Here is a 13,056-nt window from a genome sequence, read left to right as displayed (position 1 = left end):
TTAAATTTAGATTTTACTGAAATTTCTAAATTCTCAAATACCCAAATTTCCAAACTCTGCATTTTGAAATACCCAAATCAATAAATCCTCAAAGCCCTACTTTTCCAAATCTACAAATTGTCATGTCCTCAATTCTCATATCCCAACATTTTTAAATTTAAAAATTTTTAAATTCAAAAGTTCCTTAGTTTCAAAACTTTCAAGTCATCAAATAGAAAATGACAAAATTATGTACACGCAAAATTAAAAAATTTCTAAGCTTCGCTCTCAATAAAAACATTAAATTACACACGAACTTATATTTATATAAGCATTTTTTAATTCACTTAATGCATTTGGAATTATGTTAGTAGTTTTATTGTTTAAAAATAACATTTCGTACTTGATCAGAATGATCTTTCAATATTCTCTTATCCAACAAAGTCATTTTTTATTCTTTTTCCACATAGAAATTTTTTAAATTGTTCAGCATTTGCGAATACGACTTCGCGGATGTTTTCAGGTTGTTTCCGAACGTCGAATACGTCTGACAGCTATGTTTGACAGTTGTCATCCACAATCCATTATGATTTTAGCGAAATAATACAAATTTATTACGAAAATAAAAGTATGAGGACATGTGGTTTCAATACAACGGTGCGATGTTTCATGCGATTTATTGTGATTGACGTTCAGAAGTAAAATATCTACGTCGTGTGATTTAACACCGATGGATTATTTCCATTGATGAAAAATAATATACGCATTTCCAATCAGCACATCATCTACAATTTCAAACACGAAATGTTATCTGAAATTATAAAAAAGAATAATAATAGCTTCTCATTAAAAGCGTTAGAAATTCAAATATGTATTTAACCCCTTAGCCTACAAGTTTCTCGGTCGGTGCGTCCGTCAGAGCTGCCTAATTATTACTGCAGCGTTAAGTTAAATAAAGAATGTTGAAATGTTAGGTATATTTTGAATTTATCGATCATTAATTACACAGACTGCTGTTGGTATCATACACAAACCCTGATCTTTATGCAAGTACGGTTTAGTTTTGTCACGTTTGAACTACAACGTGCGTCACGGGTCTCACTTGATATTACAGGGTAAAAAGTTAAAATTTAGAGTACCTTAACTGAAAACACATAGATAGAATAAGAATGAGATGTTGGAATATTGAAGTTGTTCCGCACGATTAAACGCCTCTGAAACTATCGAATACGATACTAAACACGCTTATTGTTAGGTTAGTTTACGGTTACTGTTCATTTCACTGCTGACCTCAGTGACGATCAAATATTGTCAAGCAATGTGGCGAACGATGAGTTATAGACCTTTCGACGTGCTTCCAGTCAATTTTATGTCTTAAAAATGATCGAAAACCAAAACATGATTTTTTATAAATTCGTCGACGATCGACTTCAATGACAACAGGTTACGTCAGATTGCTGCCAAAGTCTATACAGCAAATTTAAGGTATCGTACGAGTCTACCCTCAAAATTTCAAGTCAAAACATCCAAAATTGCCCGTTGTGTAATACAGACAAACGAACAAATGAGATCAAGTCATCCCATGAGGAGTTGGTCAATTATAATAGCTCCTTAATATTATTTCTCATACAGAGTTGCAAATTGAATAGAGTTTCTGCAGAAATAAAACTTGCAAAAAATCGTTAAATTAAAGCGTGACTTGTTAAACTTTGCGAAGATCTTGTCGGAGAATTGTACACTGCTCTTTTTATGACACCCGGTATATACATATATCCGTAACTATACGAATTTCCGCGAGTTCATCCTAATTAACAAGATGAGAATCGCGTCCCTTTCGGCTAACGGGGTTGGCTTTTAATTGTTTTAATCTAATTTTCGAGCTGAGGCTTTCTCGTCGGTGTCGTGATTATCGCGTCGTAAAATCTAAGCTTTTTCCAGCCCGTCGCTGATTCCTTTCTCGCTATGAATTCCGTTTTTCACCTGCCAACGCTGAGTTAAGTTGTCACGCGACTTTTAACTCTTTGCATTCTTGTATTTGTCCTCATTTACCGACAGTTAATGTTACGTTCAATTAAGTTTTTTATTTCTATTGACCAGTTACCTTTTATGTACGGAAGACATACATATACAAGGTGTCTCGAATTTTTGGAAAAATTATAAAGAGTGCAGGGTTGAGCTTTAGAGGTGCACGCTTTTTGTACATATTATACATCATGTTAATTGTCCTGACTTGCTGAATACAAATATCATCCGATTTTGGAGGAAATATGTTCTCGAATTTGGTACTCATGTTTCAAGCTGACATTTATCATGGTTTTTCGCGCGATAAGAACTGTGTATAACACTGCATTTTTTATCGCGGCAATTGCGCATTTTTGCACAAGTTTATAAATCTACGAATTTGCAAGGTTATAAATTTACACTTTTACAAATTCACAACTTTATAAATTTTAAAGGTTACTTATTTACGAATTCGCAAGGTTATAAATTTAAACTTTTGTAAATTTATTATTGCATAAATTTACAAGTTTATGCGTTTACGAGATTACGAGTTTGCAAATTTACAAATTTTCAAATATTCAAACTTACAAAATTAATATTTAAATTGGAAAATTTACAAATTTACGAATGTTCAAATTATAAACTGTACAATTTTTATAAGCTTATTCATGCTCAAATTATAAAACTTACAAGTTTATAAACTTATTCATGTTCAAATTATAAAGCATACAAGTTTACAGACTTACAAACGTTCAAATTAAAATGTATTAATAAGTTTATTACAAATTTACAAATTTCCCGGTTCTCTACAATTCTAAAGTAGTCCAGACAAGTCAGATATACTCTTGACTGTAAATCTAATGGTATTATTTCCACATCTATAAATGATTTATAATGTAATCATGTGCATTTAATCAGTTTTACTGAAAATAGTTCTATTACATCCTAAAATATTTTATGGCTGAATTTTAGAGCTGCCTTCCTTCAAGCGTTTGGCTTATATTATATACATGTAATGTCAATTATCGTATAATTATGGAACAAAATATCATATACGATTTTGGAGGCAATGCTTTTTCCTCGAATTCGATACCAATATTTCAAACCGACATTTATCACAGTTTTCCACATGACAAAAGCTGCATACAATACTGTACATTTTTGATAGCAGTAATTGCGTAGTATTGAACCATGTACCATTGGCTATGGTAATTTCCTGTTATTTTTCTTTTATTTTGCAATGAAAAGTTCTAAATTCGTGACGGTTTGAAATATTTGTACCACTATTTTGTGTATACCTATTTCGACTAAAAGGTGTTTTTTGAGATCTTTTCATTTGAATGCAAATAATTAACAAAACTGTTGGGATTTTAAATTATCAGTTAAATGTATATAATTTGAGGAATATATTGATACATTGATGTGTTTTTATTAGATATTATTCAATAAAGTTGTAAATTCTAGCTCCATTCATCAATCCATAAAATATAAATATAGCGGTGTGCTGAAATGCAACATGGCGGGAAATAAGCAAATATCAAAGTTATGCCGCAAATCCTGTATTCTCTGTTAAAACTGAAATCGGGATTCTTTAATTTGATTATATCTGATATGATACTGCAAAATGGTATTGATATTCATAATGTAAAATGGTTTAAAATTAGGCACTGTCGTGAATTCCTTAGGCTGTCAAAAGACACCTCACGGTAGAAATAAATATACCATATTCACATTTTTAGATCTAGAATGAGCTGGAAGAAAATGATATCGCTGAATTAATTTCACAACTATTGTATGAAAAGTCAAAAAATTAATTGTGGGGAAATGATTCACCTTAAAGAATAATTTTAAGTTAAATTTGAAAAGTGTCTTTTGACACGATTTGGTAGAAATACTGTTACATATTCTTTTCGTATCATATTCTTCGGACGCTTTGCATTGTATTTATTTTCTGGAAGAAGATTGCGATCTTAGGATCATATAGCATTTCTTTCATCTTTTGTTTCTAATATTAATCGTCAGTTACTCGACTTTGACATATTTAAATTACAAGTAAAATTCAAGTAAAATCAAATAAAATTGATAAAACAGTTTATTCAAAACACACAATGTACAGGGTGATCCATAGAACTAGAACATTTATTACTATTTTTTAATTAAAAAAAAAAGTCACACTACGTCTTAACTTCCTATGATATTTTTTATAATATAAATGCATTGATGCACCTGTTAAATACAATTGCACTTTATTATGCAATGCAACCCAATTTTCACGTTAAATCAATCGATTTCTTGTATTGTCCTGCATATAAAAGTACTAACCCGGTGTCCTCGAAATGTCAATACTTCATGAAATATTTGACATCTTATATCAACGCATGCTTTACTACAATAACTTTTTACATTTTTCATTGCATGTTTCAGTTGATTTACATTGACACTCGATGAATGCATTTTGATATTCCTTTAAATAGTGGACTAATATAAAAGAACTTGAATTCCTTTTATTTTTTAAACAACTTCAATGAAAAGAAACGTTTTAAATTGACATACGTTTGAATATTAATTCAAATCAATATGGAATGAAAAATGTAAAGAACGCACTAGAAAATGTTCAGAGTGTAATGGCGAACATTCGAATACTTATTAATAAAGTACATTTCTGACATAAAATGTCGAATATTTATAGTATTGGCATTTTGATGACCTTGCATTAGTATTTTTTATACATAGAATAATAAAAAAGATCAATTGATATAACAAAAAATTGAGTTGCATTATAGAATAAAGAGTAATTGCACTTGGCAAGTGTATCCATGTAAAAAATATGGCGATATGAAATAAGAACGTCTTATACCATATGAGTGTTTCTTCTATCACTTCTTTTATTTTTGCTTAAAATACAACACTCAAATCTCAAATCACGTTGTATAATTACTATAATATTACACAATTGTTTCAGTATTACCTAGATGCAAAAATAGCTAGCCTAGATGAAAAATGGCATTACACTCGCCATTTTAGAATTAGTATCAACTGGTATAAAGCATTTTAATCATTTTTTCTGATGAAGAAGAGAATGATTTCCAAACAGTCGTTATACCATATAATTTTCTCCATTTTTACTCAAAAAACAACAGTAATCTGTTTCAATTATTAGAACCAGTCTCATATAAAGTTACTTCCTATGTTAAGAAGATTATTAGTATATTTTCCTTCATTCTAATATACTATTTACTTTAGTCTACCTAAATAAAAATAAAGGAATATATGTTAAATTTATTACAAATACCGCATTTTTATTTAAATTGAATTTTGTAAGACGTACTCAGATGTTGCCGCAGACTTGTGCTTTTACAACTTTTGATATGAGCTTTAAGTTTCTCCTCATTTTCTGTTTCCAGCAGTGAACGTGGTTCTAAGGTCTGTTTAGACAAGTTATTAGTTTTCATTTATTTCGTTAAAGTAGGAGTTGAGATTTCAAAGTTTCTACTTCTGACACTTACACTTACTCGGCCATTTTAAACTTCCTTGACGATCATCAAAAGTTTTTTAATTGTATGCAATCTTCTACATTTATTATTCTGTTTATGTTTAGTTGGCACGATAAAAAGAATAGGAAAATTGTTGATTATACCTAATTTACAATACGTTTAGGAAAGTTATATTTTTAATAAAATTATATTTAATAAAGTATTATCACTTAAAAGTTTGTGTAGTGATTAAAATATTTTAAAGGATATTCAATGTCTACGCTTCAAATAACGAACCTAATTTCTCCATTGAAAACGCATTTATTTCAGATTAACAAACTAACAGATTCACTATTAAAAGACATACTAACAGAACGCTATGTCTATGTCGGAAGAATCATGAGAGTGCTTTTCAACCTCTTACAGTTGTCCTAAAATAATTCACACCAAGTGACGAATCCTCTTGTTCCGTTTAATTAAAAAAAGGGAATCGATACCTGGTATAGTGTCAGGGATAACAGTTTGTAAAACTTTATGTAGGCTACACATATCTATGTTGCGGGAATTTGAGTGCACGGTCAATTTCTGTCATGCTGGAGTTGTAGTCACTTTTTTTAAATTGAAGGATAAGTTGTTCTTTCTGACTTTGTGTAACACGTCACTCAATAAGTCCCCGGTCTGACACATATATGGCAATACTGGTGACAGACCCACGCTATTTTCGAATAATACTAACCTTCAAACAGTACGTGTCAAAATTTCAGGATATTCTGACCAATAGTTTAGAAGTTACAGTCATTTTAGTACCCCCAGTTTCGTAATTTTGAAGACAATGGATAGAAAGGAATTTCGTGTGTTGGTTAAACACTGTTTTTTAATCGGAAAAAATACTGTTGAAGCCAAAAAGTGACTTGATAAGCATTGTAGGGACTCTGCACCAGGGAAATCAACTATCATTGACTGATATGCTGAATTCAAACGCGGTCGTACAAGCCCTGATGATGCTGAACGCTCTGGATGCCTAAAATCAGCAGTTGTTCCGGAAAACATAAAAAATGTCCACAAAATAGTTTTAAAGGGCCGTAAACTTAAGTTGTGTGAGATAGCTGATGCCTTGAAGATATCAGAAGGCAGTGTCTTCACAATTTTGCATGAAAATTTGGGCATGTGCAAATTGCTTTCAAAGTGGGTGCCGCGTTTGCTGTTTCACGAAGGCAATGCGCCGTGTCACAAGTCGATAAACACGATGGTTCAATTGAATGAATTACGTTTTGAATTGTTTCCCCACACACCGTACTTTCCAGATTTGGACCCCAGCGACTACTGGCTCTTTGCAGATATGAAAAAAATGCTCCAGGGAAAGAAATTTGACTCAAATGAAGAAGTGATTGCGGAAACTGAAGCTTACTTTGGGGGCAAAGACAAATCGTTTTATATAAAGGAAATTGAAAAGTTAGAAGAGCGTTGCAATCAATGTATCACACCGAAAGGAAAGTATATTGATGATTAAAGTGGAAATTATAAAAAAAAATTTGTTTTTCTTAGTTAGACCGGAGACTTATTGAGTGACGTGTTACAGGTCGTACAAATTTATTAGTCTGGCAATGGGTAATTTTGAATGAAACTTTTATTCTGTTAGTATAAAAATTAGCATTTTGCACAGATAATGAATCCTTTCAAAAGTGTAGAATTACAAATTTTAGGGATTAATATCCACAATTTTTCATAAATTTTATTTAATGTTTCATGTAAAATATTTGCGGAAGTATGTTATTTCGTAATACACTTTTTAAACATTTTTTTAAAATCTGTTTGCATCGACGGATTTTTCACTAAAAGCCAAAAGATTGAACATTTAAATTTGCTTTCAATGACAATTTCCGTATTTTACAAAATACGGTTTAAAATATGAACTCACAAGGGTTGTCCCATCCCTTTGAAAATGTACCGATAAAATAAAATTTATGTCAAATATTTTTTGAATATTGTGCCATGCTAAAGGGGGATTGAAATCTACGTATTTCAATACCGTTCGTGTATTGAAATAAATATTCCTTATATAAATATTTAGTTATAAATTGTTGTGTAGTAGTAAATAGTATGGTTGAGGGAAAGCGGGTGAAGAAGTAACATTTTTTATATTTAGCTTATTTCCTACTCAGCTTATAAAATTTCTTAACATCCAAATCTATAAATTTGCAAACTTTTAGTTTTTAAATTCTCAAATTTTCGAGTTATCAGTTTTCAAATTCTGAAATTCTAGATTTTCTAATCTCCATATTATTACATCTGTAAATTAATATTTCGAATTCCTATATTTTCAAATCTATAAAAATACAAAATTAAAAAATTTCAAATCTCCAATTTTACAAATTTCCAAATTTTCTAATTAACTAGTTCTTGAGCTATGAAATTTCTACACCATGAAATTCTGAAATTTCCAACAATTTCAATTACCAAATATCCAAATTTTCTTATTTATAAATTTCGATATCTCTAGAGTTCTACATTTGAAATTCTACAAATTTAAAAATATACTGATCAGAAACTAGCGGTAGCGCTCTCCATCCTCTATGTCGTCATTTTTCTTAAAACCGTTTGTAATCGCCATTTTCGTTATCATGCTTGCCAGTAGAGTACTTACTGTATTTTTCGAATTTACATGTGTTCGAAAATAAATACTTGTATAACCCTTAAATTAAAATCTTACTATTCGAATGTATTTAAAATATTTCAAGTAAGGGAGAGCGCGGACAAAAGTAAAGTTCTCACCCATCAGGACGAAACTAACATTAATCGTTTCGTAGATAATTAAGTAAAAACGCTTTTTCTACTCCAAAATGAAATTTTTATTATAAGAAACAATGCAAAGAAACATTTAAATAAACAAACTTTAAGCAACGATAAGAACAATACCTGCACATTTACATAACAAGAAGTAGAATGCATAATTAGCTTCGAGCATTTCTATACTATTGCGTATGTGGTTGATTTATCTATTGCTAATTGCACTTATGATATGCATAATACATCATCCTTAGTACAGTTTTCCAGTTTTTTGGTCTCCATAGTGGCACGTTACTTTCGTTCTCAACCGCGTTTTCCAAAACAGATATTTCATAACCTATAAATTACACTATTGAAATTAACTATGGGATCGTTAGAAATATTATCTGAAGACACTTTAACAAGTGATTAGTTTAATACAAATAGTTCAACTATGAATATTAAGAAGGAAGTCGAAATTGTAGTTTATTGGAGATATATAAATTTGCAATTCAGTTTAACCACCGTAAGTGATTCATGTTATGGGTTAGTGTCGATCAATGGAACAAAATAGATATTATACACGCGCAAATATGGAAACAAATTATTTGAAAAGTTTATGGAAGTAGAGAGGAAGGGCGTTACTTTTGTCCCCTCACCCCTATTAATATAACTACTGGTTGAATTTATGAAATTCTCTTTGAGGACTATGTAAATTAGAGATAACGAAATATTCAGATATGATGTTTATACAAATAAATTTATGAAATGTTCAATGTATAGAATAATAAATAGGTTGTTATTAGCTAACAACCATGGTGCATTCATGGTGCAGATGAAGAACGTTTGCGAATGCTCTTGATGAATCAAGGCAATTAGACCTGTAGGGAACTTATTTATGGTCATAGAGTCAGATTAATTTGTAATATTGGTTCTACGTATGCTATCATATGGAGATGTATGTAGTCATTGGGAAGTGTTGCTATGAGAATTTATAAGCGCCTGAATTGGAGTTGCGGTCTGAAATTCTGTATGCTGTTATTATCATTTATTTTACGTATATGTTAATAACTATAATTATTACTGTTAAATTATTGAATCAATGAAAGAATTGTTACACTTATTATCGTTTTCCATATTTTACAAAAATTTTGACAAATTTTCAGATGCAGTTTTTTCGAAAAAGCTACATATAAATAAATGTTATTGAAATCCCGGTTCTAACGTTTCAAATGTTAAATTTTTAAACTCTATGTACAAAAAACTCTTCATTGTTCAATTATATTATGCGTAATACTTCATTCCGCGTTATGGATACTTTGAAACGAATTAAAATAATTTATTACAAAATAATAAAAAAATAATATAGTACAGAATGCAAATAATAATTTAATGAAATCTGTAAGAAAGTTCAAAAACGTATTTGTCATTAAAACGTGATAATTTCTGTGACATTTACTTTATCAGAGTAATAATATTAATAGAACATAAATTTTCGCTGTGCCAACACGAGCTCTTATCAATGACTCTCCTTTGATGACTAGTTTCACGCATTACATTTATACTATTTGGCCGCTCATTGCATGTCATTCCATTCGAAGGGTTTAATTTGTAAATTCGAGAAACAAAATGCCGCCGGCTTCGCATTGCTCGCTGATGGGACTTTGGCGGTTCAATCGATCGTACAGCTATCATATGCCATTACGTCATAGTTGACGTTACCATATTTCAGCTTTATAATCAATTTCTGATCCAACTGTAATGATTTATCGAGTTATACACAGACCATACCAGAGATGATACGAGAATATTGAAGGTTTCAGAAAAATTGTCCTAGAAATTTTTTCGATTATTTGGTTCAAACCTCAAATTCAATGTGGATAAGCTTCGAAAAAGCGGCAGCTCCCAACTGCGTTAAAATTTTAATAAAAATTTATTCCTGTTTAGAAAAGAATTCCACAAGAGGATTTTTCACGACAAGGCATTGTTCACCTCCTACCTCTACAGCTTAGTAAATTTCTGCCGTATATCTTTGAAGGTATTGATTTTAAAGAAAAAAGTTTCAAACAAAACATGGAGCTCTTAAAAAGCTCTACAAAAACTATTCTGTAATTTTTTAACGTAAATCTATTATTTGAACTGCTATGCTCCAAAGTAACTTTGTACATATTCTTGTTTAATTTTTGCCTTATGAAATGTGTGACAAGCCTGCATTATATTAAAATTTGATATACGGAAAAAGGGGCAAAATACCTATCCAAGGAAAAATGTGTCATGAATCGCAGATAAAAATATTTCAAAATCTTTGCAATACTAAATATGTGACGAGTGTAAATTAGAGTAAAACAGATACGGAAAAGATTAGCGAAGGTTTATGTAAAAAGAAGTGTATTATTAGTTGCAACTAATGCATACAGTAATTTTAAAAAGAATACAGTGATAGTATATGCAGCACAAAATCCTTTTCTAAAACTAATTGTAAGTACTGAAATAAATGTAACTAAAACTAAATATAAATATAAATTAATAAATAACGCGTCACTCAATAAGTCCCCGGTCTGACACATATATGGCGATACTGGTGACAGACCCACGTTATTTTCGAATAATACTAACCATCAAACAATACGTGTCAAAATTTCATGGTATTCTGACCCATAGTTTAGAAGTTACAGTCATTTTAGTACCCCCAGTTTCGTAATTTTGAAGACAATGGATAGAAAGGAATTTCGTGTGTTGATTAAACACTGTTTTTTAATCGGAAAAAATACTGTTGAAGCCAAAAAGTGACTTGATAAGCATTATAGGGACTCGGGACCAGGGAAATCAACTATCATTGACTGGTATGCTGAATTTAGACGCGGTCGTACAAGCCCCGATGATGCTGAACGCTCTGGTTGCCTAAAATCAGCAGTTGTTCCGGAAAACATAAAAAATGTCCACAAAATAGTTTTAAAAGACCGTAAACTTAAGTTGCGTGAGATAGCTGATGCCTTGAAGATATCAGAAGGTAGTGTCTTCACAATTTTGCATGAAAATTTGGGCATGTGCAAATTGCTTTCAAAGTGGGTGCCGCGTTTGCTGTTTCACGAAGGCAATGCGCCGTGTCACATGTCGATGAACACGATGGTTCAATTGAATGAATTACGTTTTGAATTGTTTCCCCACACACCGTACTCTCCAGATTTGGACCCCAGCGACTACTGGCTCTTTGCAGATATGAAAAAAATGCTCCAGTGAAAGAAATTTGGCTCAAATGAAGAAGTGATTGCGGAAACTGAAACTTATTTTAGGGGCAAAGACAAATCGTTTAATATGAAGGGAATTGAAAAGTTAGAGGTGAGTTGGAATCAGTGTATCACACTGGAAGCAATGTATATTGATGATTAAAGTGGAATTTCTAAAAAAAAATTTGTTTTTCTTAGTTAGACCGGAGACTTATTGAGTGTCGTGTTATATAATAAATATAAACTAAGATTAAATAAATGAAAAATATCAGTTTTTCGAAACTTTTTATATTTTTGCGTCACAACAGTCAAATTAATAGGTTTCCGTAAAAAATGTACATATATAATATCTTTTGTAGAGTACTTTACGGACTTCATTTTTTGTACGAAATACTTTTCACTAAAATCAATATTTTCGAAAATGTACAGAAAACTGCCCCAAACTTTAAGAGTGGTGGGCGACAAACAAGATCTTGTCGCCGAAAAACCTTTTAGGGATTTTCTTCTTTAATCAAGGCTGAGCTTTGGTTAAAATTTCAGCACGATGAGAGTTTACAACTTTTCTGAACTATATCTTTCAATCTCTATACAGGGCGGTTTATAACTGCAACAGATTATAACTCCGTTACCAGCTGCGATATGAAAACATATTACAGAAGAAAGATGCATGGTTCAAAGAGTTCTACATATATGTTTTACATGTATATTCATAGTCCAAGTTTTTTTTTTAGAAGTGCAGTGGTGCATTTGTATTCAATTGCATTACTTTTTAAATTGAAACTTTTTTACATAGGTAGATCTTTCTCGTTGTACGCAGGTAGATTCTTCTCATTCTACGTAAAAGTGGAATATAATAATAAAAAATTATTTCTCGAGGTGTTTTAAGAAAATATCGTTATTACTACCATCTACATTGTGTTAGTGACTGGTGCTAGTAGCATTGCTAGTAGATAGTAGAATTTTTAGGTTTCTTGCAGTTTCTTCTCTATAGTAGGTCTAAGGAATAATTTTTGTTTAGGGATTTTTGAAAATTTAAAAATTTAAAGATGTTGGGATTTTGGAATTTGGTAATCCAGCGATTTGGGTATTTAGCGATTTGGACGTCTAGAAATTTGAGGATTTGGAGATTTTAAGATTTAAAAATTGGGAATTTTCCTATTTGAGAGTTTCGAAATTTGAGAGTATAAAGATTTGAGAATGTAAGTGTTTGGCAATACAGCGATTTGGGGATTCAGCAATTTGGAGGTCTAGGAATTTGTGGATTTGGAGATTTGGGTATTTCAAGATTTAGAAATTGGGAATTTTGCTATTTGAGAGTTTAGAGATTTGGGGATGTAAAGATTTGAGATTGGAAGTATTTGGGAATGCAGAGATTTGAATATGTAAAAAATCACAATGTAGGGATTTCAAGATTTAGAAATTTGGGAATTTGGAAATATAGCTATTTGAGAGTCCTAAGATTTGGGAATGTAAAGATTTGGGAAGGTAGGTATTTGGTAATGCAGGAATTTGTACATGTAGAAATTTGGGAATGTAGATATCTTAAGATTTATGAATTTAGGAAATTGGGAATTTAACTACTTGGTGGTCCAGAGATTTGGAAATATAAT

At 31.1% G+C, this 13,056-nt stretch overlaps 1 protein-coding gene and 1 long non-coding RNA gene across 6 annotated transcripts in view; both read right to left on the bottom strand.

Annotated features, from left to right (window-relative positions):
- The window catches only part of LOC100878228 (uncharacterized), a 43,020-nt gene that overhangs the window by 8,298 nt on the left and 21,666 nt on the right, over window positions 1-13,056 (bottom strand). The gene's annotated exons all lie outside the window — the stretch shown is intronic.
- On the bottom strand, window positions 4,102-7,753 carry LOC143265865 (uncharacterized). Its single transcript, XR_013040627.1, has 3 exons — window positions 5,487-7,753; window positions 5,309-5,405; window positions 4,102-5,228 (listed from the first exon to the last, which is right to left on the bottom strand). It is a non-coding gene; the product is annotated as an uncharacterized LOC143265865 (long non-coding RNA).

This window comes from Megachile rotundata, chromosome 2 (assembly GCF_050947335.1).
Source record: "Megachile rotundata isolate GNS110a chromosome 2, iyMegRotu1, whole genome shotgun sequence".
Lineage (NCBI taxonomy): Eukaryota > Metazoa > Arthropoda > Insecta > Hymenoptera > Megachilidae > Megachile > Megachile rotundata.
Note: the sequence above shows the minus strand (reverse complement) of the source record. Positions and strands in the feature narration are given on the sequence as shown.